Here is a 26107-nt window from a genome sequence, read left to right as displayed (position 1 = left end):
GGAGAAAGACACTCAGCAGCTCCACTCTCAAACTGTCTCCTAATGTCAGGCTTGTGAAGAACAGAGATGGGAAATGAGGGATATGGACAGACAGAGAGTCGGAGAATGTGGAAGAGGGTCAGGTGGATACACAGAGGAAGAGACACAAATGGAGACACATGTTGACGTAAACCATGAAAGGACTAATTCTCCTTTTGACATAGTTAAAAATCACACAACACCACGTTATAGTCCAACAAGTTTAATTAGAAGCACTAGCTTTCGGAGCGACGCTCTTTCATCAGGTGACATGGCTGCGAACTGACAGAAACGAAACGACAAAAAAGGTAAACCTTTAAGCACAATCTTTCAGCAGCTCAGGGCAATGGAAACAGCATTACAGCCGATAGAGTCCTTTTGAATTTGTAACGCTGTAAGCTCATGAGAGATTTTGATAAACATTCTGACAGATAAATCTGATCATTTTCCCGGCAATATTACATAGAAATGTAAAACTAACCTGATTCTGTCGGCTCTGAAACACTAACCCTGCTTCTCTCCACTGATGTTGCCGGGCCTGCTGAGTTTCTCTATCATTTCTTGTTTTTTTTTTATTTCGGATTTCCAGCATCTGCAGCTCTTTGTTTTATGTTAACCTTATTAACGTTTGGGACAAATCCAATGAACTTGCAGGTTTGGAAAATTGGTCAGAAATACTGTTACCACGATATGTTTACGGAACAAAACACCCATTCCCTGACAGGGATTAGAACCGGTGCGGCGGTGAGAGCACCGAATCTGAACCAGGAGGTAACATGAGAAGGTGAGAGAAGCATTCGCATTTATTCTCAGTGAAACCGCTTTTGTCTTTTTCTTTATGATTTTTTTTATCTGCCCATTAGTTTAAATTTGTCTTTGAACTTTTTCAGAATGGGAAACGACCATTCAGTCCATCGTGCAGTGCGTCTCAAAGACATCCATCTATTCTGGCCCCAGTTTCCAGGTCTTGACCCATAACATTGCTGTGATCTTACATGGCACAACAATGGGACTGAAGTTTGAAATGGTCACACTGTGTTGTGCCCCCCTTGACGAACACTTACTTATTTTCACCCACAGAGAGAGACACACAAACTCATACCCTGGGTGGGGCAAAGATGTCAGGATTATACTCGCCCCTTGTGCTTCACTGTTGTCCTCCAACCCCACATACATGCTTCTAGACTTTTAGGTGTAACTCAAACCAGTTGGACAGACAATGAGAGATGCTGCGGTGAGCTGGAATTTAAAACGGTCAACAGACCCAGTTGCAGCTTTTAAATATCAAAACGTACTGATCCAATCCCTGCAGCTCCACAGACGCTGACATAACAGGAGCTGTCATACATCGGTCTGACAATGAGCTGCATCGGGATGAAATGCAACTTTCAAATTCAAAAAAGCAAGAATATAATCCCAGCACCTCCAAACAACTCAGAAACGGAAATGCAACAGGAAACGTGCGCTCGAGCCAGGTAGGACTCGAACCTACAATCTTCTGATCCGAAGTCAGACGCGTTATCCATTACGCTACTGGCCCAACACGCACACTTTGCCCTCCCAGGTTGTCAGTATGTAATGTAAACATGGACTTCGGGCGGAAAGGGCATTCCCAAGCAGAAAGATGTGAAACAACCTCCATCTTCCCCTGCCCTTAGCCGTAGTCAGCAGGATTCGGAACCCCAAATATAAACGCCCCAGGATGTCAAGTTCCTGAAGAAGGGCTCATGCTCGAAACGTCGATTCTCCTGCTCCTTGGATGCTGCCTGACCTGCTGTGCTTTTCCAGCGACACATTTTCAACATCGATGTCATCACTCAGCTACGACTATCGTACCACGTCACCTGGTTGCCTTTCCGGGTCGCTCTGTCTGTGGAGCTGAGGGACAGTGAAAAATTATTGCATGTGTTTGAATTCAATGACCTAAGCTTCCAAAAGGTGTAAATATCGATGCATTGTGTGTGTGTGTATCAGCCTGATAGATGGAATATACATTCAGATAAAAACCAAATCATAAGTAGCAGGAAAAATTCAGCAGGTTTGGCAGCATCTGCACAGATTGAACCAGAGACATGGGTTCGGAATTTCGCCAGAACTTTCCGAGAATTCCGTTTTCTCCCATAGTTTCTCCCACGCCTGCTGAGTTTCCTCAGCATTTCCTGTTATTGTTTCAGATTCCCAACATCCACAGTCATTTGCGTTAGCCATAAAAACAACACACAAACACATAGTTTTCTGGCCCCATTAAAAACCCGGCGCTGTGCAGGAAAGTGAGAGCAGTGACAGCTTCGACCGTGAGGGATCTGCGCAGCAAACGTACGAATCCAATCCCTGCACCTCCGCACGAATGAAAATGCCGCACAAGCCAGAGAATGCCAAGCGAGCCAGGTAGGACTCGATCCTACAATCTTCTGATCCGAAGTCAGACGCGTTATCCATTACGCCACTGGCCCAATCCACTTAAACGTGCTCAACAGCTTGTGAACAATCAGTAGAGGTTATCACATTCACTGCTTCACTTCGTTGGCTCCCCTTTGGGAAGCAGTGCCTTTCACTGACAAAGGAAAGATATTTGTCCTCACGTGTCTGCTTCAGGGTCTCTTGCTCCTGTGCTGGAAGTTTCCACTGTTTTATTCACAGTCACTGTGCGGGTTTCGGTTCCACCCCAGTGAAATGTACTTTCATACATTGAATCATGGTCTATTCCAGTCGAGGCGTTGACCAAATTCAGCGAGAAAGCTCTGGCCAGGGATCTGCAAACACACGAATTCAAACAAAGGATATAACCTGGTGTTGTGTGATTGTTAACTTTATACACTCCAGTTCAACACCGGCATCCCCAAATCATGAGTTCAAACAAAGTTGGCAAAGCAAGTGTGAATCCGAGCTGTTCAGTGAGTGTATCGAAGATTGACACCACTTCTGACCTGAAAGAAGTGTTTCCCCGCCGGGATTGGAATCCCAAACAAAGAGATACGAAACAAACTCCCTCTTGCTCTGCCTTCAGCCACAGGCAGCAGGATTCGAAACCGCAAAGAGAAACTGGAGCTCCCGGTCATCGGTGCAATCACTCAGCTATACCTATAGAACCATATAACGCCGCTGCTTTTCTGAGTTTCTCTGTCTGTGGAGCTGAGGGAAGTGCATCGTTCTGCATTTGTTTGAATTCAATTACCTAAGCTTTTGAAAGATTTAAATATCGGTACAAGGTGTGTCTGGGTGTATCATTCCGGTCAATGGAATAGACATTCAGCTAAAAGCAAAAGCAGAAACTGCAGAAAAAAAATCATCCGGTCTGGCAGCATCTGTGGAGAGAGAATCAGAGACACCGTTTCAGAATTTCTACAGAACTTTATGAGAATTCCGTTTCCTCCCTTAGGTCCTGCCGCACCTGCTGAGTTTCCCTCAGCAATTCCAACAGCAGATCTTGTCATAACAATTCTCTTTATTTCAGTCCGGACAACCGAGAGGCACAGATGTGCTTGCAAGGAATTATACGATCCTGGAAGGTGAAGAGGGAGGAGTGAAAGACATGTTGGGTTTAATTGAGATGTGGACCAGAGTACCCCAGTTGCTATGCTGAGGTTTGGAGGTGACATGACAAATTCTCACATTCTGCGTCCTCTCAAATGCAGAGTCCCTAAATCATCAAACAAGTGTGTCTGGACATGAGTACGGAATGGATGCATATGACTTGTGAATTTACTTTTTGCATGGTGAGATTTCTACAGTAAGGCAAAGGATCCGCTTCAAGAATGATTAACAATAATATGGTCTCGCTCTTGAGGGAGTGCAGTGAAGGTTTACCAGGCTGTTTCCGGGGATGGTGGGGCTGGCGTGTGAGGAGAGATTAACTGCGTTAGAAATGTTACCTCCAGAGTTCAGACGGATGAGGAGGGAGTCTCACAGAGACTTATGAAATCTTAACAGGACTAGACAGGATAGATAACACATTCCTCAGAAAAGGAGACCAAAACTGCACACAATATTCTAGGTGTGGCCTCACCAAGGCGACAACGCATCCCTGCTCCTGGACTCAACCTCTCACAATGAAGGCTAATATACCATCTCTTCATCAAGCAGTAAAGCTACATTGCATGAAAGCACATTACCTGAAATGCACTTGAGCATCTTCCAACGACCAGAGCATGCTGGTGACCTCTGACAACCAAAGTGGTTTCAAGGCAATGTGATGCGCTTCCATGGCAATAGACGCAGAAATGTATATGCAGTTACATAATTAAACACACGCGCTGCTGTAGAAAATCACTGCAAGCAGACCGCGAGCATTAATCAGTTTATTGCACGATGCACCGTGGGGACACACTCCTTCCGAAGAGAGGCTCAGTAGAACTTCGGACTACCGCAGGAAATTACAGGATTATAGAGAAAACAAAGACAATGTCTCCAATTTTGAATATTCGAGTGATATCAGCTGCTCTCCAGTCTGCAGGGACTGTATCGGAATGTTTACAATCCTGACAGTGAATGCATTCTCTACTGCTGGAACCACTTTGTGAAGTACGCTTGGATGTAGATTATCAGGCTCTGGGGGTTGATCCACCGTCCATCCCCGCAATTTTCAAAGCAACATTTCTTTACTAATATTGATCAGCCTCAGTTCTCCCACTCAGTAAAATTTGCATTCTCCAACATTTCTGGTATCTGATTTGTGTCCGAGAGGGTTAGAGTTGCACATCACAGAGACAGGGCTTTGGCCCAAACTGATCCATGCCAAACAAATTATCCTTCCACGATAATCCTATTTCCCTGCACTTGACCCTTTATTCATCTGAACCATTCCTGTGCATGTATTTGTCCAAATACCTTTTAAATATGGTTAATGTTTCTCCCTCAACTACTTCCACTGGCAGCTCATTCCATATGCTTAACAGTCTTAGTGTATAAAAGTTGGCCCTCAGGTTCCCTTATATTATTTCCATCCTAAACTTAGACTGATTCCTTCCAGTCCTGGAATACCCAACGCTGGGAAACTACTGAGTGCATGCCTCTCATGGTCATTTACATTTCTATAAGATACCCCGTAAATCTCATACCCTTTAAATGTAAATTTAAAGATTCAGCAACCGAGTCTCCGCATCAACGATCTCACTCCCCATTTTGATTAAAAGGTTCTAGCGTGTCCTGGTTGCTCATCCCCAAGGGATCTGCTCCAGTTAGATTAGCAATGATTAACTTCCCATTACACAGCATCCAGTATAAGATGGCCTGCTTTCTAGTTGGTTTCCGCACGTATTGGTCAAGGAAACCATCCCACATACAATCCAGAAATTCCTCCTCTCCACCATTGTAACTACATTGATTAGTCCAGTCGATGTGCAGTTAACATCATGCATGATCACCAAAATGCCCTTATCACATGCATCTCTAATTTCCTGTTTATTGCCATTCCCAACATCACTCCTGCAGTTTGGGGGTGTGCATGTGACACAGCTGGTATCCTTAAAAGAGATGAACATACCTACACGACAAGGAATGGAGACATTTCGCTCAAATGTTGACCTTGATTTGATGCTAATTAGTCTTATCCACTTTCAATGAGTTGTTTCATAATGCTACAGCTGCCAGTTTAAGGTGTTGAGCTAGAATAAGCGTGCACTTGCTTTCTCAATAGATTGATATCAGACGGGTATTGTTGACGTTTTCACCATCAGTGTAATGTCAGTGCTTCTCCAGCAGATGGCAGTGAGGACTGATAGTCGCTTCTCCTATCAACATATTCAGGCCTGTTGTGACACACTGCTGGGACAATTGAGACTTAATTGCCGGTTTTCTTAGGCACGTCACAACCATTGCACAAAGCGGTATTAGATGTTTTTGAAAGACATGACGTAAAGCAGGCATGCTTAAGTATTACTGACTCATAGGCTTTATCATTAGTCGATATAGAATCCATGTAGGTTAAGGTCAGAAATACCATGGGAAAGACAACTTTGCTGGAATAAATGTTAGAATCATGGAATTATTAAGAAAGCATGACAGAGATCAGAAGATAATGAAGCATGGAAAGAAAGGCAGTGTATTAATCATAGGCAAATTAATCTTCACATCAATTGACAGACAGACAGAAAGACTTTTACACTTAATAGTAAGGTCCTAGCGAGTGTTGCTGAACAAGGAGACTTGGAGTGCTGGTTCATAGCTCCTTGAAGATGGAGTCGCAGGTAGATAGGATAGTGAAGAAGGCGTTTGGTATGTTTTTCTTTATTGGTCAGAGTATTGAGTGCAGGAGTTGGGAGGTCATGTTGCGGCTGTACAGGGCATTAGTTAGGCCACTGTTGGAATATTGTGTGCAATTCTGGTCTCCTTTCCATCGGAATGATGCTGTGAAACTTGAAAGGGGTTAGAAAAGATTTACAAGGATGCTGCCAGGGTTGGAGGATTTGAGAGGTTGAATAGGCTGGGGCAGTTTCCCTTGGAGCATCGGAGGCTGAGGGGTGACCTTATCGAGGTTTCCAAAATCATGAGGGGTATAGATAGGTTAAATAAACAAAGTCTTTTCTCTGGGGTGGGGGAGTCCAGAACTAGAAGGCATAAGTTTATGGTGAGAGGGGAAAGATATAAAGGACACCGAAGGGGCAACTTTTTTCATGCAGAGGGTGGTACGTGTATGGAATTAGCTGCCAGAGGAAGTGGTGGAGGCTGGTACAATTGCAATATTTAAAGGATATCTGGATAGGCATATGAATAGGAAGAGTTTGGAGGGGGATGGGTCAGGTACTGGCAGGTAGGACTAGATTGGGTTGGGATATCTGATCGGCATGGACGGGTTGGACCGAAGTGTGTGTTTCTGTGCTGTACATTCCTATGACTCTATCAGCAAAGGTAGTCACAAAGAAGAATTCAGACAGATTCCTGAAACAGTATGTCGTGGTTCAACCTGGAATCTTGATGTACTGAATCTGGTAATGTGCAATGAGTCAGATTTTATGCATGGTGACAGACTGAAAGATTGCCTCGGAACAGCAAAGTTTGAGCATTCATTTGGAGAGGGAGGATCTGACATCCAAAACAAACGTGCTCAGCTTATATAAGTGTAAATTGTAAACGGATGAGGGAAGAGCTTGCTGGAGTGGACCAGAAAACGGGTTTAGCAGCAAAACCCTGTGAAGAACAATGGCAATCCATTCAGAAAAACAGTTCAACGCTCACATTAATGACATAATTCAAGTGAGAAGGATAAAATCTAGGAAGGGGACGAGTGTATTATGTTTACGTAGAAAAGTTGGAAAAAACAACAAATTGAATTAAAAGGAAAACATAAAATGTGGGAAATATTTTCGGTGAGCAGGACATTCGGAATGTTTACAGAAATATCAATAAGCCAGCAAATTGGACAGGCAAATGGACGTACAAGGAATAGTGTAGGTGGGATGGGCTTCAGATTAGTATGACAGGGCGGCGCAACATCGAGGGCCCAAGAACTTGTACTGCGCTGTAACGTCCTATGTTCTATGTAAAGATTAATAAGGAGGGAGAAGGTAAACATCGAAAGCGAAACTACAGCTGATGTTAAAGTGGACAGTAAGAGCATCCTTAAATAGAAAGAACTGAAGAGAAAAGCCAACGTGAATATAGGCCCATATTGAATGAAGCTGGGAATTCGTGACTGGGAACCACGAAATGACAGAAAAGATGAATAAATAGTCTGCATCTGCCGTGAAAGTAGCAGGCAAAGAACATTCTATAATTACGAAATAATGAAGGGCAAAAGAAACGGCGAGCAATGCAACACAATGATTTTCACTACAAAGAAAACGTCAGAGAAATTTGCTGGAGTATTTACCGCAAAATGCACTGGAACGAATGAGGTGCAATCCATGATAGAAAAATAAATAAGAAAAAAATGTGTTGGATGCACTAGTTGTAACTTTCCAATAATCATTAGGTTTCAGAAAAGTATTACTGGATTGGCAAAGTGACAAGGTAACACCTTTACTCAAAAAAAGTATGGACACAAAAAAGTCTGACTGAGGCCATTATTGGCAAATTAACATAATTTATTGGAAAAATTGCGTCGTCTTTAATAAAGCACGTAACACCCGAGCATTTAGAAGTACATGACATGATCAAGAGGACTGAGAATGGATTTACAAAAGGGGAATCTCGCTTGATAAATATATTAGAATTCTTTGAGAATAAGAAGGAAATAGTGATTTTTTTTGTTTTCTGAAGACACTTGATAAGGTTCCACACATAAGATTATTTAACAAGATAACAGCCTGTGGTTTCGGAGGTATTGTGTTGCCACGGAGAGAAGATTGTGGAAATCACAATCGTAAGAGTGTTTGATTACACATTTAACTTTACAGGATGTCAATCTGTAGTTGGTGGATACCACATAAATCAGGTTCAGGGGACACAAATATTTACAAAGTATTTTAACGAGGGAAGTGAATGTACTGCAGATAAGTTGGCAAATGACAAAAAAGTTGTAGAGGAGGTAATTGGTGGGTATGAAGCAAAACAGTTTGTAGAGGGCTATAGATTGGAAAAGAGAGGGAACAATAAACTTTGCATATTAATATAACGTGGTGAAGTAAATGAGAAATGACATAAAAAACGAAGTTATGAATTATAGCAGGAACGGTAGAGCAACTGAATATTATTTACATAGAGATTGAATTCTGAAATCTACAGAACAGATTTGGGAATCGTCATCACAGAATGACGAGAAGCTAGCTTTTAATTTTCACTGCAACAAAGGCAAACATAATGCTGGGCTTTGTTTAAAAACTAATGGGATATTGAGAGTTGGAACAAAAAGAAAGCAGATAAATGCGTGGCTGAGGAGCTGTCGCAGGGGCTAGGATTCGCATTTTCCGATCATTGAGGTCTCTTCACCAACAGAAATGACATGTATAAGAGGGACAGGTTTCACTTGAATTGGAAAGGGACCAATACTCTTACAGGAAATCTTTCTCGTGGTACCCTGAAGGCTTCAACCTGGTAAGGGTGATGGTGAGACTCAACACAATAGTGAGAAAAAGGAAAAGGTTGAGGATGGTAAAATAGACACGGTGAACCATTCTAAGAATCAAGGCAGGCAACAGTTTGGCATAAATGAGGTAAGACTGAAAAGCAGCATTTACTTGAGTGCAAGATGCCTGATAGATGGGGCAGGTGAACCTAGGAAATGGATGGGAATGTGGGATGAGGATAGCATAACCATTACAGAAAGGTGGCTCAGGGGTGAACAGGACTGGCCACTTAATCTTCAGGGGTGCAGATGCTATATAAAGAACAGTCGGGGTGAGGGGGGAAACAAGAGAGGAGGAGGAATGGTACTTCTGGTTCAGAAGCACATTATGGCTGGATGTTGCGAGGAAATTCCTGGGAGACTGCCCAGTGACGTTACATGGATGGAACCTAATTTTGAGAAAGGGGTGATCACCTTACTGGGAGTGTAATATAGTCCTCTCAATAGTCAATTGGAAATTCGCAAGTGAATATGTAAGGAGGTCTCAGCTATGTCTAAGCACAATCGGATTATGGTCGGTGATTTTTAACTTTTCAAACATATTTTGGGACTGTCATAGTGTTAAGGTCTTGGATGGGGAGTAATTGATGAGGTTTATGCAAGGAAAATTTCGTATTCAATATATGGAAGCACCTACTAGAGGTTGTGGAATGCTTAAAATTCTGTTGCGAAACGGTGCAGGCCTGGGGGGAGATGGCCTGGGGGGCAGACGTCGGAGCAAGTAATCGTAATTGTATTAGTTTGAAAACCGTTATGAAAAAGGGTAGAATTGATTAAAAAAATGAATGTTTCAAAGTGGAGTGAGGCCAGGTTTGACGGTGTCTGACAGGAACTTTGAAAATCTAGTTGGGGTGGAGATAGCGGGCTATTCGCTGGAAAAGGGACGGTTGGGAATTGGGAAGCACTTAAACATGAGATCATGAGAGTTCAGTGATGGTATGTTCCTGTTTGTGTGAAGGGCAAATCTCGTCGGTGCAGGGAAAGCAGTATGACAAGAGAAATCAAGACTCTGGTCAAGAAATAGGAGATATATATATCAGGTGTGGACATCTGGGATCGAGTGAATCCGGAAAAGGATATAAGGGCAGTCGGAAATCACGAGGGTCAAAAATGGGCATGAAGTCATTTTGTCAAAAAGAGTTAACGAAAATCCCAAACGATTCCATTAATGCAGTAAGGGTACAAAAATAACCAAGGAGACAATGCAGCCGCTTAAAGACCAACATAGCTGTCTATGTGTGAGACACAAGAGATGGATGAGACACTGAGCAAATATTTTGCATTAATAGGTGTATGGAAACTAAGGAATTTGGGAAATACATAGCGATGCCTTAAAAAGAGTTCATCTCAGAGTAGAGGAGGCACTGCATGTCTAGAAACCAAAAACAGAGAGAAATCTCTGAAATCCATGAGATCTGATCAGGTATTTCCCAGAACTTAGTGGGAAGCTTAGGAGGAGATTCCTGAGCCCCTTGCTGAGATATTTGTATCATTGATATTCATGGATGAGGTGCTGGAAGATTGGAGATTGGCTAATATGGTGGCATTACGTAAATTGGTTCCAAAGGAAAACGAGGACACCATGGAGAGTTGAGCTTTCTCTCCACAGATGCTGCCAGAGCCTCTGAGTTTTTCCACAATTTCCGTTTTCTTTTGTTTCAGATACACGACATCTGCAGTTGTTTTGATTTTTATTTTGTGGTCGTGGAGTTTGTCTTTTGGATTGGAGGTCTGTAAAAACAAAACAATACCAGAACATAAGAAATGTGAGAAGGATTCAGCCATCTGAACCTACGAGCTTGCTCCTCTGTTCAACAAGACCATGGATGATCATCCCATGGACTGAGCTCCACTTACCCACCTGGAGGCTCCCTGCGTCCATTCCTCATGAAGGGCTTTTGCCCGAAACGTCGAATATCCTGCTCCTCGGATGCTGCCTGACTCGCAGTGCTTTCCCAGAAACAAACTCTCTGCGTTTAATCTCTAAGGTGACCCTGAATAGTCTGGGGATTTTCTTTTCCCTGCAGCACGAGGAAAGGGGGCTGAGGGTTGGTCTGAACAAGATCCAGAAATCATGAGGGGCATTGCTATGATGAATAGCCAAGGTCTTTTTCAGAGTGTTGGGGAGTCCAAAAGTATAAGACAGAGGATTATGGCGAGAGGAGAAACGTTGGAAAAGGTCCTGAAGGGTAACGTTTTCACATAGATGGTGGTGTATACACAGAAAAATCTGCTAAAGGAAGTGGTGGAGGAGTGTATAACTTTAAAATTTAAAAGGCAGCTGGGTGTGTGTACGAGAAGGAAACATTTAGAGAAATATGGGTCACCTGTTTGACATATGATACTCGGTCAAATTGGGATATTAGTTCAGCACAGATGAGTTGGAACGAAGGATCTGCTTCCGTGCTGTATAACTGTATGACTGTAAGTTTTGTTAAAACTTAGAAGAAGCTCTCGTCATATCACAGCTGAATACTGTCAACTATTGTGGGACTCGTATTAAAGGAAAGATACTCTGGAATCCGAGGCAATCCACATGAGGTTCAATAGACTGATCTTGAGGATGGAGGGACTGTCTTGAGAACAGAGATTGAGTAGTTTGAGCTTGTACCAATTGGAACATAGATTATTCAGTGGTGACATTCTGAAATTTCAGGAAACATGGTGCTTCAAATGCAGAAATGTTGTTTCCACTTTTGGGAGATTTCAGGACCAGGGAGTGTAATCTCTGGCTTAGAGGTCACAGGTTTAAGGCAGAAGAGAAATTCTTCTCCCAAAATGAAGTGAATCTGTAGAATTCTTTACTACAGGACACCGAGTTTGGGCCATTGGGTACTTTCAAATGTAACTGGGCAGATTTTGAATCTTTAATGGAATCAGTGCTGATTGGGAAAAGGTTGAAAAGCGGAGGTGAGGATTATCAGTCCAACCACAACGTCATTGAATAGAAGACAAAACTCCATTGACAAAATCGCCCGCTTCCGGTTCCTCATAATTGACCTTGAAACACATAAAAGTGGATAACTCCCCAGGACCTGATCATGTGTAGGTTAGAACTCTATGGGACGCTAAGGAAGTGATTGCTGGTCCCCTTGCTGAGGTACTTGTGTAATCAGGAGTCATAGGTGAGGTGCGAGGAGACTGGAGGTTGGCTGATGTGGATCCACTGTTTAAGAAACGGTAAGGACAAGCCAGGGAACTATAGACCAGTGCGCGTGACGTTGGTGGTGGGAAGGGTTTTGGAGGGAATTATGAGTGACAGGATGTACATGTATTTGGAAAGGTAAGGACTGATTCGGGATCGTCAACATGGCTTTGTGCGTGGGAAGTCATGTCTCACAAACTTGATTGAGTTTTTTGAAGAAGTTACCAAGAGGATTGATGAGATGAGAGCAGTGGATGTGATCTATATGGAATTCAGTAAGGCGTTCAACAAGGCTCCCCAAGGGAGATTGGTTAGCAAGGTGAGATCTCACAGAATAGAGGCAGAACTGACCATATGGATACAGAACTGGCTCAAAGGTAGAAGACAGAGGGTGGTGGTAGAGGGTTGTTTTTCAGACTGGAGGCCTGTGACCAGTGGAGTGCCACAAGGATCGGTGTTGGATCCACTACTTTTCATCATTGATATAAATGAATTGGATGCGAGCATAAGAGGTATAGTTAGTAAGTTTGCAAATGACAACAATATTGGATTTGTAGTGGACAATGAAGACGCTTATCTCAGATTTCAATGGGATCTTGATCAGATGGGCCAATAGGTTGAGAAGTGGCAGATGGATTTTAATTCAGATAAATGCAAAGTGCTGCATTTTGGGAAAACAAATCATAGCAGGTCTTATACACTTAATGGTAAGGTCTTAGAGAGCGTTGCTGAACAAAGAGACCTTGGAGTGCAGTTTCATAGCTCCATGAAAGCAGAGTCGCAAATCGATAGGATTGTGAAGAAGGCGATTGGTATACTTTCCTTTATTGGTAAGAGTATTGAGTACAGGAGTTGGGAGGTCACGTTGCAGCTGTACAGGACATTGATTAGGGAATATTTAATGCAATTCTGGTCTCTGTCCTTTGGGAAGGATATTGTGAAACTTGAAAAAGGTTCAAAAAGGATTTACAAGAATGTTGCTAGAATTGGAGGATTTGTGCTACAGGGAGAGATTGAATAGGTTATGGCTGTTCTCCCTGGAGCGTCAGAGGCTGAGGGGTGACCTCATCGAGTTTTATAAAATCATGAGGGGCATAGATAAGATAAATAGAGAAAGTCTTTTCCCTCGGGTGGGGGAGTCCAGCACTAGATGGCGTAGGTTGAGGGTGTGCGGGGAAAGATGTAAAAGAGACCTCAGGGACAACATTTTCACACAGAGGGTGGTACGTGTATGGAATGAGCTGCCACAGGAAGTGGTGGAGGCAAGTACAATTGCAACATTTAAAATGCATCTGCATAGATTTACAGGAAGGGTTTGGAGGGATATGGGTCGGGTGCTGGCAGTTGGGATTAGATTGGGTTGGGATATTTGGTCTGCATGGACGAGTCTGACAAAAGGGTCTGTTTCCACGCTGGACATCGCTATGACTCTATGAGCCAATATATTGGCAAGGCGTTGACTTCATGTTATTTAAGAAAACATTGTCTGATTGTGGAAATGCAAAACACGGCATCAGATATAAAAAATGGGGGAAGGCAGGAGTGGAAAAGCGAAAGAGAGACAGAGAAAGAAACGTTAGCTGTACCAATCAATCTCGAAATTGTATTTTTTTTGGACTAAACTTGGAAATTGATATCACTGTGATGTTTAGAATCAGACAACTTGTATATTTAAAGGGACTAACATCAATTAGTATGGAAATTCCCTGCTTACCGGCATAATGGGTCAATCCACAACAGCGATTCAAGAAGGCAGCTGACCATTACCTTCTCGAGGGCAAGTAGGGATCAATGCCAGCCAGCCAAGAGATGCCCAGGTCCCACAAATGAATAATAATTTTTAAAAATCCGTTGTTTTATTTGCATATTTGACATTATTTGTGTGCTGTGCTTGTGGGGAAATATAACCTGGGGTTTTGTTGTTCTGTCATCTATTCTGAGAGTTCTATTTCTATGTTTATTTACATAAACGTTTCACTGGTTTCAAAGCAGAGTTGATGACAGTAAAGCCAGATGAACGGAGTTTCAAATGATAAGTTTCAAATCAAACCAAGTTTATTTGAAGAATGTTGACAGTTTGCAGAAGTGAATGCAAATTTCATGACTATCGATTGCTACAGATATTATTTATATCTGGAAGATGAACATAATTTAACATTTGAATTTAGCTTAATATTTGAATTCTGGAAGTTCATGCAATGAAACATTTCTCTCCAATTGGATCCACTTTGAACATTGATTTATATTGTCGTCCTTTTATACAGTAAAATTTCCAACAATGCAACATAGCTCAAAGTGCGTTTTAGAATATTCATATAAAATAGTTGAAATGAAATCAAGAACCGCCACAGCAATTTCATCTAATCGATGTTGTTGTTGTTGGATTTAGTCATGCTTATATTTTCTTTTAATCTTTCATAACATGTTGATGTTGCTGGTTCAGTCATCGATGGGAATCTCTCCCTAATTACACACTGTGCCACTTCAGAAATCATCAATTACCTGACAGTGGGTGCGGATTCTGATGATTAGATTCACTACAGTGTGGAAGCAGAGCCTTTGGCCCAACAAGTCCAGGCCGCCCCTCCGAAGAGAAACCCATCTCCCTACCCTTTATTACCCCTGACTAGGGCACGTAACACTGTGGGCAATTTGGCATGGCTAATTTGGATTGTGGGGGGAAACCCACGCAGACACAGGGAGAATGTGCAAACTCCAAACAGACGGGGGTGGGGTGGCGGGGTGTGGGGATCGAACCCAGCTCCCTGGCGCTGTGAGGCAGCTGTGCTAACAACTGAGCCACAGTACCATCCATGATGTTGGCTGATGAGGTAAAGGCGATAGACGGATTTTCTAATGGTGATTAGTAAACCAGCTGTTTCAGTATTTTTCCATTGACTCTGGTTACCTTGTCACCACTTTTTTCCCTGATTCCAGGATTACTTTGAATTCAAATTTCCCTTTGGCAAATGGTGTATTCCACCTCCTGTCCACACAAAGTCCAACTGGAGTTTGAAATACTCTTCCAGTGATATTACCACTCTGATCCTAATGTTGGGAATGCAGTGAGAAAACTCTCACAAACAGAAATGCAATAAATCTGACACTTTATATCACGAATAAACATTGGAATGAAATGCTGGCAGCATCACAGGAGACTTTGCATCCAATAATCAATCTAAAATCTGTATCTGATGCTCTGGCTGCAGAACCTGATTCACCTGGTACATAATTCCCAAATTTCTGTTCTGTTTTCCTTTCAGATTTCCATGTTCCCCCATAATTTGCACGTGTTGAGTTCTTGGTTGAAATATGAAAATGTTAGTCACATATCCCAATGTTGTCGTCAGCTATCTTTTCGAAAGTCTGCTATCTTGCTAGACTAATTATGGTGCATCTTTCTGAAGAAGCTTTAATACAAATGTTTAGCTTCTGAGTCACGTTCGTCACATGCAAGGAACAAGCACCTTATTGTTGAATCGGGTGGGAAGATCAGGCCGGAAGGGCAGGCGTCACCTGAAGGACAGTATGAGCCATGGAACTTGCTTGAGAACTTTGGAAGGTCCATGATCATCGTTCATTACACCAGAATTTTCATTTCATATCCTTCAATGAATTGAAGCTACCATGGTAGAGATTGAACTCTGAGTCTAGATCTTTCGATTGCTTATCAAGTATTCATAATGCCTGCTTAACCACTTTATTGAACTGATATGTTCACTTCAAGGATCTTTTTTTGTAACTGACCTACGCGACACAGTGAGCGCTATTACCCATCAGTAGGTGTCCTTCAGAAGATCAAAATAATCTGCCTTTCTGAAATGCTGCGGTCCAAAATGTTCTTAAGAAGGGAATTCCTGGAGTTTTGATCCAGTCACAGTGAAGGATCGATGAAATATTTCCATGTCAGGATGCTGAGTGGTTTAGAGATGAGCTTACAAGTATTGCTGTTCTCATATATCTGCTGCTCTTGTCCTTCGAGATGGAAGTGGTCATGGGAAGGTACTGTCTTAGGATGTTGGTCAATTACTGCAGTGTATTTTTTATATACTGAATACTGATTGTACTGAGTATCAGATTTGGAAGCAATGTGTGCTTGTGAGAAGGCTACTACTGAGGTGGGATGCTTTGTCCTGGATGATGTCAAGCTTCTTGAGTGTAGCTGAAGCTGCACCCATCCAGTCAAGTGGGGAGTTGTGCCATCACACTCCAAACTTCTGCCTTTTAGAGAGTCAATTAGCTTTGGGGGTCAGGAGGATGAATTAGTTGCCACAGAATTCCTAGCCTCTGGCCTCCTCTTCTAACCGTTGTGCTTATATGGAATGTCGAGTTCAGTTTCTAGTTAACGATAAAACCTAGCATGTTGATAGTAGGGATGGGGTTGGGGGTTGGGGGGGAGGGTTCAATGATGGTAACACCATTGAATGTCAAGGCGTTCTGCTAGATTATCTCTTATTGTCTGGAAGTTATGTCAATGCCACTCGTCAGTCCAATTCCGGATATTGTCCTTATATTGTTACATTTGAATGTGGACTGCTTCCATGTACGAGGTGTCATAAAACGTGCTATCATCTGCGCAGATTTCAATTCTGGTCTTATGATGAAAGGAAGATGATTGATGACACAGCTGAAGATGCTTTGGCCAAGGATACTTCCTTCAGGAACTCTAATGGAGATATCCTTGAGCAGAGACGATTGACCTCCAACAATCAGATCCATCTTTCAATGTACGAGGTGCGACTCTAGGCAGTAGAGAGTTTGTCACCTGATACTCACTGATTCCAGTTCTCGTCGGGCCCAGTAATATCGATCTCGGGCGAATGTGACCTTTACGTCAAGTGCTGTCGCTCTGCCCACACTTCAGGAACTCAGTTCTTTGTCAATGCTTAAAACAAGTGTGGAATTCGGTCAGGAGCTGAGTGGAGCTTGTGAAACCCACATTTCATGTCACTGAGCAGGTTATTGCTGAGCCAGTGCTGCTTGATTGCTCTGTTGATGGCATTTTCACACACCCAACTCATGACTGAGCATGGGAGCAGACATTTGTCAGTTTGGATTGTCCTGTTTTCTGTGCTCAGGACGTGCCTGGCCTATTTCCCACACTAGGAGAAAGTGAGGACGGCAGATGCTGGAGACCAGAGTTGAAAAGTGTGGTGCTGGAAAAGTGCAGCAGGCGAGGCAGCATCCGAGGAGCAGAAGAATCGACATTTTGGGCATAAGCCCTTTTCAGGAGTCCTGATTCCTGAAGAAGGGCTTATGTCCGAAACGTCGATTCTCCTGCTCCTCGGATGCTGCATGACCTGCTGCGCTTTTCCAGCACCACACTTTTCAACTATTTCACACACTGTCAGATTTTTGCCAGTGTTGCAGCTACATTGGAAGTGTTTGCCTCGCTCAAGCCATCAGTATTTTTGTCGGCTACATAATGTTTGAGTAAGCAGTGCTCCCCAGAGTATCTTGTTATCACGTGGAGAGAAGCGAATTGGCTGAAAACATATATCTGTAATATTGCTGATAATTGGACGAAGCCGAGATGGATCGTACAATTGGCACTTCTGACGATAGATTGCTGTGAATGCTTCAGCCTTAACTGATATGTTGTGCTCTCCATCAGGAACGATATAAATATCTGTGGAGCCTACCCCTCCGATGAGTTGCTTAATTATCCACCAGAAAAATGTTTGATGTGACCCTTTACTCAATGCACATTTGGAAGATTGATAGAATGTTAGCCCTTACTACAAGATCATTTGAACACTGGAGCAATGAAGCTTTGCTTTAGTTGCATAGCAGTTTGGGTAGACCATAATTGGTGAACGGTGTGCAATTAAGTTTTCCTTATGTCTGGAAAGCTATTATCACCATAGAGGGAGTGCTGTGAAAGTTCATTGGACTTTTATTAGCCCTGATTGTATTGAATCACAGGACAAGCTCGGTGATGTGTATAGCCTACTCCTGGTCAATATTTTTATGTTTCAATGACTCCTGTATCTAAATACATTACATGAACTGCTACTCCTTTATCAACTTCACACGCTGAAATTCGTCATAAATCTGCAATGAACTGCAGGCATGATTTTTCCATTACAAAGTCACATTGATTCCATCTGATTAACTTGACCGTTCCTGATTATAGTTTCTATCTTACTCCTTATGCAAGAAGCTGACTTAACTGTCAATTAGCTTCTGCTTTCTGTATCTCCCCCTTTTAATGAAGGATTTCAATTGACAATTTTCCAATCTCGTAGAACATTCCCTGATTTTGGAAACTAAAAACTAATGCATGAAACATTTTGCGAGTCACTTTTCTGTTAATATTCCGAGCATGAAGTTGAACCCCCTATCTGGGCTACAGCTATTTTATCAGGAACGCTTCACTGGTGATTGTAATTTTAATTCTATCTCAACCTTCTTTGGTTTTCCTGATTTTCCACCTATTTCTGATGTGGAGGACTGTCGCAATGTACCTATACAATGAATTGATAATTTCCTTTTTGTTGCTAGTTTCACTGACTCAATGTCCACAACACCAACGTCCATATTGTTAATTATATTTTAAAACATGTCTATTTAATCTAACTAGCTAACGCTAATTTTTAATCTGATACTTGTTTCTTTATTAAACTTATATTCTTCCACTTTCCTATATCTGTCAAATCTTTTGGACTAGCCCCTATCAGTGTGCAATAATATAGATTTATACTCAGTTTAGTGCCGGTATTTTATTTTGAAACATGGATTGTGATTGTTTTCTTTGGGTTTTGTTTTCTTACGCTGCAGCAATGATCTCCGCGGCATATTCTGAAATATCTACTTTAATGTCCATTACTACACAAGGAAGAACAATGAACAAAGTAAATTAACAGCCCAGGAACAGGCCCTTCCGCCCTCCAAGCCTGTGCTGATCCAAATTCACTATCTAAACCTATCGCTCAATTCCTAAGAATCTGTGTCCTACTCATGTATCTGTACAGACCCACCGTAAATGAATCTACCGTGCCTGCCTTTACTTTCTCTGCTGGCAACGCCTTCCAGGCACCGAACACATTCTGTGTAAAGGACTTCCCGCGTGTATCCCCCTTAACCTTTTCACCTCTCACCTTGAATGCGTCAACTCTCGTTATTGAATCCCTCACCCTGGGAAAAAGCTTATCTCTATCCACCGTGAGTGCACTTTCCATGATTTTGTAGACCACAATCAGGTACCGCCCCCCCCCCCCCCCCCCGATCTTCTGTTCTCTAATGAAAACAACTTCAACCTATTCCACCAGGCAACATCCTCGTAAACCTTCTCTGCACCCTCTACAAAGTGTCCACATCCTTTTGGTAATGTGGCGACTGGAACTGTACACTGCATTCTAAACACGGCCAAACCAAAGTTTTGTACAATTTTAATAAGACCTACCAGATTTTATACTCAATGCCCCATCCGATGAAGACAAGCAAATTATATGCCTTCTTGACAACTCTATCCACCTGTGCAGCCAGCTTCAGGGTACAATGGACCTAACTCCCAAATCTCCCTGATCATCAATTTTCCCCAAGACTCTTCCGTTTTCAGTATAGTTTGTTCTAGAATTAGACTTCCCAAAATGCATCACCTCACATTTGCCTGGATTAAACTCCAACTGTCACATCTCCACCCAACTCTCCAGTCTAACTGTATTCTTCTGTATTCTTTGACAGACCCCTATGCTTTCTGCTATTCCACCAATCTTCCAGTCATTTGCAAACTTACTGATCGGAACAGCAATGCCCTCTTCCAGATCATTTTGTATATCACAAACAACAGTGTCCCCAGCACTGATCCCTGTGCAACACCACTGACCAACTTTCTCCATTTCGAGAAGCTTCCTTCAACTATTGCTCCCTGTGTCCTGTTGCTCAACCAGTTCTTTATCCACCTAACTAGAACACCCTGCACACCATGTGACTTCACTTTCGCCATTAGTTTACCATTGGAAACCTGATCAAACTCCTTACTAAAGTCCATGTATATGACATCTACAGCCTTTCCTTCATCTATCAATTTGGTCACTTCCTCAACAACTCTATTAAATTGGTAAGGCACAATCTCCCCCACAGAAAACCACATTGTCTATCACTGATAATCCCATTCCTTTCCAAAGATAAATGGATTTCATCCGTCAGTACATTCATAGCAATTTTCCCAGCACTGACATCAAGCTCACTGGTCTGGAATATCCCTACAACCCTTCTTGTGCAGGGGAAACAACATGAGCAACCCTCCAGTCCACCAGCACCTCACCTGTGTTTAAGGATGCTACCAAGATATCTGTCAGGGCCCCAGCTATTCTCTCGCTTCCCTCAACAACCTGGGATAGATCCCTCCTCTCCTGGTGCTTTATCCACCTTAACACCATTTAGGCTACCCAACGCATCTTCCCCCCTAATGTCAATGTGATCCAGAGTAAACAAGCTTCTATCTCTAACCTCAACATTCAACATGTCCGTCTCCTCAGTGAACACTGATGCACAGTAATCATTGAGAATCTCACCCATTTTCTCAGGTTTAACACACAACCTTCCTTCCTTATCCTTTAGAGGACCAACACTTTCTATAGTTACCCTTTTGTTTCTAATATATGAATAAAATACCTTGGGATTTTCCTTAATTCTGTTCACTAAAGTTATTTCATGACCCCTTTTAGCCCACTTCATTCCTCATTTAAGATTGGTTCTACTCTCCTGATATTCCACCAAGGCCCATTCCGTTCTTAGTTGCCTGAACTTTATGTACACTTCCTTTTTTCTCTTGGCTAGTCGCACAATTACTCCTGTCATCCAAGGTTCACGAATCTTGCGTTTTCTATCCCTTGTTTTCAAAGGGACATGCCTGTCCTGCACTATCTTCAACTTATCTTTGAAAGCCTCCCACATGTCAAATGTGGACATCCCTTCAAATATCGACTCCCAATCCACATTTCACAGCCCCGGCCGAGTTTTGATATAATTGGCATTGGCCAAGTTTAGTACTCTTCCCTGAGGGCAACTCTCATCTTTGTCTACCAGTATTTTAGAACTTACAGAATTATGGTCACTGTTCCCAGAGAAATCCCCCACTGCAACGGCTACCACCTGGCCTGGATCTTTCCCCAACATCTGGTCCAATATGTCCTCTTCCCGCGTTGGACTATTGACATACTGCTCTAGAAACCTTTACTGGATGCTCCTTCAAATTGTGGCCCATCCAGACCTCTGTCACTAAGTGTATCCCAGTCAATGTTGGGAAAATTAAAATTTCCCTTCACCATCAACCTGTTGTCTCTACATTTTTCCATGATCTGTTTACCTATTTGTTCTTCTACCTCACAGTTACTGTTGGGGAGCCTGTAGTTCAGCCCCAAAAATGAAATTGCACACTTCATATTCCTCAGCTCTACCCATAATGCCTCACTGCTCAAGTCCTCCTTTAGCACAAACGTGATATCATCCCTAGCCAGCAAAGCAACTCCTTCCCCTCCCCCACCCCCCGCCCGCAATTTTTACTTCCCTCCCTGTCCTGTCTCAATTATCTATATCCTGGAACATTTAGTTGACAAGCATGCCCTTTCTTCAACCAAGTCTCGTTGATCGCAATAACGTCATACTCCCAGGCACCAATCCAAGCCCTACGTTCTTCTGCCTTACTCACTATACTCCTTGCATTAAAGTGTGTGCCCTTCAATCTGCCAGTTCTCTTGCGTTCATTTGCTCTCTGCCTACTCTGCCCCTTGGTAATGGTAGCTTCATGATCCTTACAGTCTGCAGTTTCCCCCTCACTGTCTACTCGTCTTCTCTTGTTGTTCCCAGCCCCTGCCACATTAGTTTCAAGCCTCCTCACCAGCAGTAACAAAAGCTCCCCAAAGGACATTAGCTTCTGGCTGGTTCAGGTGTAGACCTAAATTTCTAATAGTCCTACCTTTCCGAGATCTGGCCCCAATGTCCGACAAATCGGAACCTCTCCCTCCAACACCATCTCTCAAGCCACGTGTTCATCCTGCCTATTCTTTCATTTCTATCCTGGCCATTACGTGGGATTTGTAGCAATCCTGAGATCACTACCTTCGAGGTCCTCATCTTTAACTTCTCTCTTGTCTCCCTGAGTTCTGCTTTCCGGACCTCATCACAATTTTTACTTATATCATTGGTGCCTATATGCACCACGATAGCTGGCTGTTCACGCTCGACTTTCAGAATGCTCTGCAACCGATCGGTGACATCCCTGACCCGAGCTCCAGGGTAATAGCACTCTATCCAGGAATCTCGTTTTTGGCGTTAATAATTAGCACACCGTTATTAATTATTCCTTTGAATGATTTACCAACTCATTTTAATTAGTTCTGTTTTTATACCTTCATAGTTGTCCTTATTTAATTAAATAATACTAGTCTTAGCCCACTGTTAGTGACCTCAGAACAAAGAGAAAATTCGCAACAAGATCGCTACTGCCTCGGGTCATTATTTAATCAAATCTCGTGGCGTCACACCAGAAGCGCTAAATCTCTCCTCTTTCTCTTAGAAATACCTGTTATTCACTAACTAAAATCTTATATTGCTTCTTGATATCTTACATGAATGAAAACAAAAAGAGAACAGCAAAATATGACTGAAGATAGGTACAAGGTAGAAATACCTGTGCATTGATGCAAACTCTCCTTGCCTTTGACCTGAGATATCGCCGAAGTTTGCGAAAGGTTTCCGTGTTTAAACAGAGAATTGCAAATGGAACTAATAATTGTCCTTTGGCATGTTTCGCCCAGTGATAACTCTCGGCTGACAGTTAATGTACTTTAGCTAAAATAATCTTGGGTGCTTTCTGTTTTATTCTGGAACCTGGGAATGGAATTGAATACAATATTGAAACCAACCGTAATCTGCCTATTTGGTTTTGATGCTGTCAGTGTGCGTTCACCCTCACAGGCAGGAAGACTGCTTGCATTGATAACAGGGAATTGTTGCCCCGTGTGTCATTCTCAGCTGACACAAAACTTCCTGTTTCTGTGTGCCACACATTTCACTTCTGATCAGAAAATAAAAACCCAGGGGAACCAGTCTGAGGAAACATCTGCCAATGTGGCCTATATCTGGTAACAGGTTCATGGGGAAATCACGTTGAAGTAACATTTACAAATCAACCTGTCGAACTCAGTTTAACAGTCCGATTCCAGGACGTTGTTGGACGAATCTCTAAACCCTCTAACAAGATCATTCAATTCTCAAAATCTGGAACACTTCGACTGTACCTTTTAATAATTCTGATCTCGCACTTTTTGTTACTTTTTCTGATGATATAAAGTTTTTTTAAAATCAGTTTTAGATTCTATATTCTGCAGCCATCATCTCCCCAGCAGTGTGGGGAGGTGTGGAGGGAGACAACAAACTCTAGGGAGTGGGGATGGAGATGTGGGGGCCAGGGAGACACACAGACTACGGGAGTGCAAATGGCAGTGTGGGGTGAGAGGGAGACACAGTCTTTGGGAGTCAGGATTGAGGTGTGTGGGGAGGGTGTTAAACACACTCTGCGGAGTGGGGATGGGGTTGTGGGGTAAAGGGGAGCACACAGACTCTGGGAGTGGGGATGGGGGTATGGGGGGTGGAGGGGGACAGAGAAACCTGGGGAGTGGGGATGGGGCATTGGGGAGCAGGGAGACACACAGACGCTAGGAGTGGCGATGGGGATATGGAGGGAGGGAGACTCACAGACCTTGGGAGTGGAGATGGGGGTGTGAGGGGAGATAAACACAGAGACTCTGAGAGTGGGGATGGAGGTGTAAGGGGAGGGCGACACAGTCTGTGGCAGCGGGGATGGGGATGCAAAGGGAGGTAGACACACAGTCTCAGGTTGTGGGGATGAGAGTGTGGGAGTGGGGAGAAGTACAGACTTTGGGAGTGGGGATGGAGGTGTTGCAGGAGGGAGACACACAGACTGCGGAGTGGGGATGGGTGTGTGAGGGAGAGGGAGATACATAGACTCTGCGAGGGGGATGGAGATGTTGCGGGAGGGATATACACAGACTGTGGAAGTGTGGATGAGCATGGGTGAAGAGACGCACAGATTCTGTGGAGTGGGGATTGGGGTGTAGGGGAGGGAGTCACATGGACTCTGGGAGTAAAGATGGGGGTGAGAGACACACAGACTCTGGGAGTGGGGATGGAGATGTAGGGGGGGTTGTGACAATAGACTCTGGGAGCGGGGATGAAGGTGTGGTGGGAGGGAGATGCACAGACTCTGGGGCGTGGGAATGGGGTGTGCGGTGTGGGAGAAACTCGAACTCTGGGGACTGGGAATGGGGACATGGGGGGAGGGAGTCACCCTGACTGTGGGAGTGGGACTGTGGTGTTGGGGGGAGGGAGACACGCAGACCCTTGAGTGTGGGAATGAGAAGACATGCAGACTCCGTGAAGTGAGGAGGGGGATGTGGGGTGTAGGGAGACACACAGATTCTGGGGAGTGGGGATAAATTTTCTGGGGCTGTTTTCCCCGAAGAGTTGGAAGCCTAGGGGTGATCTTATAGAAGTTTGTAAAAGAATGATGAACATGGTTACGATAAATAGACAAGGGATTTTCCCTGGTCTTTGGGAGTCCCGAACTACTGGGCATAGATTTAAGGTGAGAGGGGTAAGACATAGAAGGGTCCTAAGGGAACAAGGTTTGACGCAGAGGGTGGTACGTGCATGGATTGAGCTGCCAGAGGAAATAGTGGAGGCTGGTCCAATTGCAACATTTAAAAAGAATCTGGGTGGTTACATGAGTACGAAGATTTCAGAGAGATATGGGGTAAATGCTGGCATATGGGGCGAATTAGGTTCAGATAACTGTTCAGCATGAATGAGTTGAACCGAAAAGTCTGGTTTAGAACTGCATAACTCTATGACTTGATGACTCTAGTGAACAGTAGTCTCAGTCCACAGCGACAGGGATTGAACTCGGGTCTCTTATATTGTAAGGCAGCAGTGCTAACCACTGTGCCACCATGCATCCAAAACGAAAGTGACACCAACATGTTCATTCTAAAATATGAGAGACTAAACAAACAATCCATGTCTTTTTCAAAATATAATTTCAGTTAGGTCACACTGCAAACATTTGCGATAAATTCTGTGTCTTATGGTCTTATACTCTAAAACCACCCAATGAAGGAGCAGGTCTCCGAAAGCTAGTGCTTCCAAATGAACCTATTGTGTGATTTTTAACTTTGTAAATCACAGTCCAACACCAGCATCTCCAAATCAAGGAGAGATTGAATTGCTGAAAAAGCACATCCAGTGATATAAGCTGACACGAGTTGGGTCATTACTGAGAGAAAGTCCAGCGTAATTTAGATAGAGTCTTGTATTCAATAAATAAATGAACTATCTTAGCCCAGGAGAAGACATGGTGTATTAACTACAAACAGACAAAGACACCAGTATTTTAGAATATAATAGAAAAGTAATTTATAGTGTATGGAAATGCAAACAGAGACATGAATTTGTGTTTCTGTGTCCTTCCTTGCTAAATTCATTACGTCAAAAATCCCTGTGCTAAATGTCATTGTCACCTCATCGTCCCATCTGCAAACCTCGCTCGGTCCTTACTAAATTTTCTATTACCGTCTTCCTGGATCCCAATGGTTGGTAGGTTCGTGTGAGAGCAACTTGAGAAGCGGTTCATTGTTTGCCAAGAGCTTAGTCAAAACTATAAATGAAAGCAGTCACAGGTCCAAACACTTCCACCAGCAAACCATCCTTATGGATCTTCCTTGAGTCGAAAAAAAACAACTGCCCATTTTGATCCATAATTTCTAGACTTTGCTGGCATGTCAGTTGTAAAGAACGTTTTCAAATAACTTTAAACGTGTAAATGGTTCACATCAATCGGATTAAAGTAACATCTCGTGTGTTACCCGGCAAAAAAATTAAACAAGTTGGTTCGCAGGAATTACTCTAAGCATGTCTAC

General features: G+C 43.1%; 2 non-coding genes across 2 annotated transcripts; both read right to left on the bottom strand.

The window, feature by feature from the left end:
• Window positions 1-1485: 1485 nt before the first annotated feature.
• On the bottom strand, window positions 1486-1558 carry trnar-ucg (transfer RNA arginine (anticodon UCG)). The gene has a single exon. It is a non-coding gene; the product is annotated as a tRNA-Arg (tRNA).
• An 840-nt stretch (window positions 1559-2398) lies between these two features.
• Window positions 2399-2471, bottom strand: trnar-ucg (transfer RNA arginine (anticodon UCG)). Its single transcript has one exon. It is a non-coding gene; the product is annotated as a tRNA-Arg (tRNA).
• Window positions 2472-26107: the final 23636 nt, after the last annotated feature.

Source organism: Chiloscyllium plagiosum, unplaced genomic scaffold (assembly GCF_037043375.1).
Source record: "Chiloscyllium plagiosum isolate Xiang-an unplaced genomic scaffold, Cpla_swu_hap1 HiC_scaffold_53Y, whole genome shotgun sequence".
In the NCBI taxonomy this organism is placed as follows: Eukaryota; Metazoa; Chordata; class Chondrichthyes; order Orectolobiformes; family Hemiscylliidae; genus Chiloscyllium; species Chiloscyllium plagiosum.
This window is presented reverse-complemented; position numbering and strand designations above follow the sequence as displayed.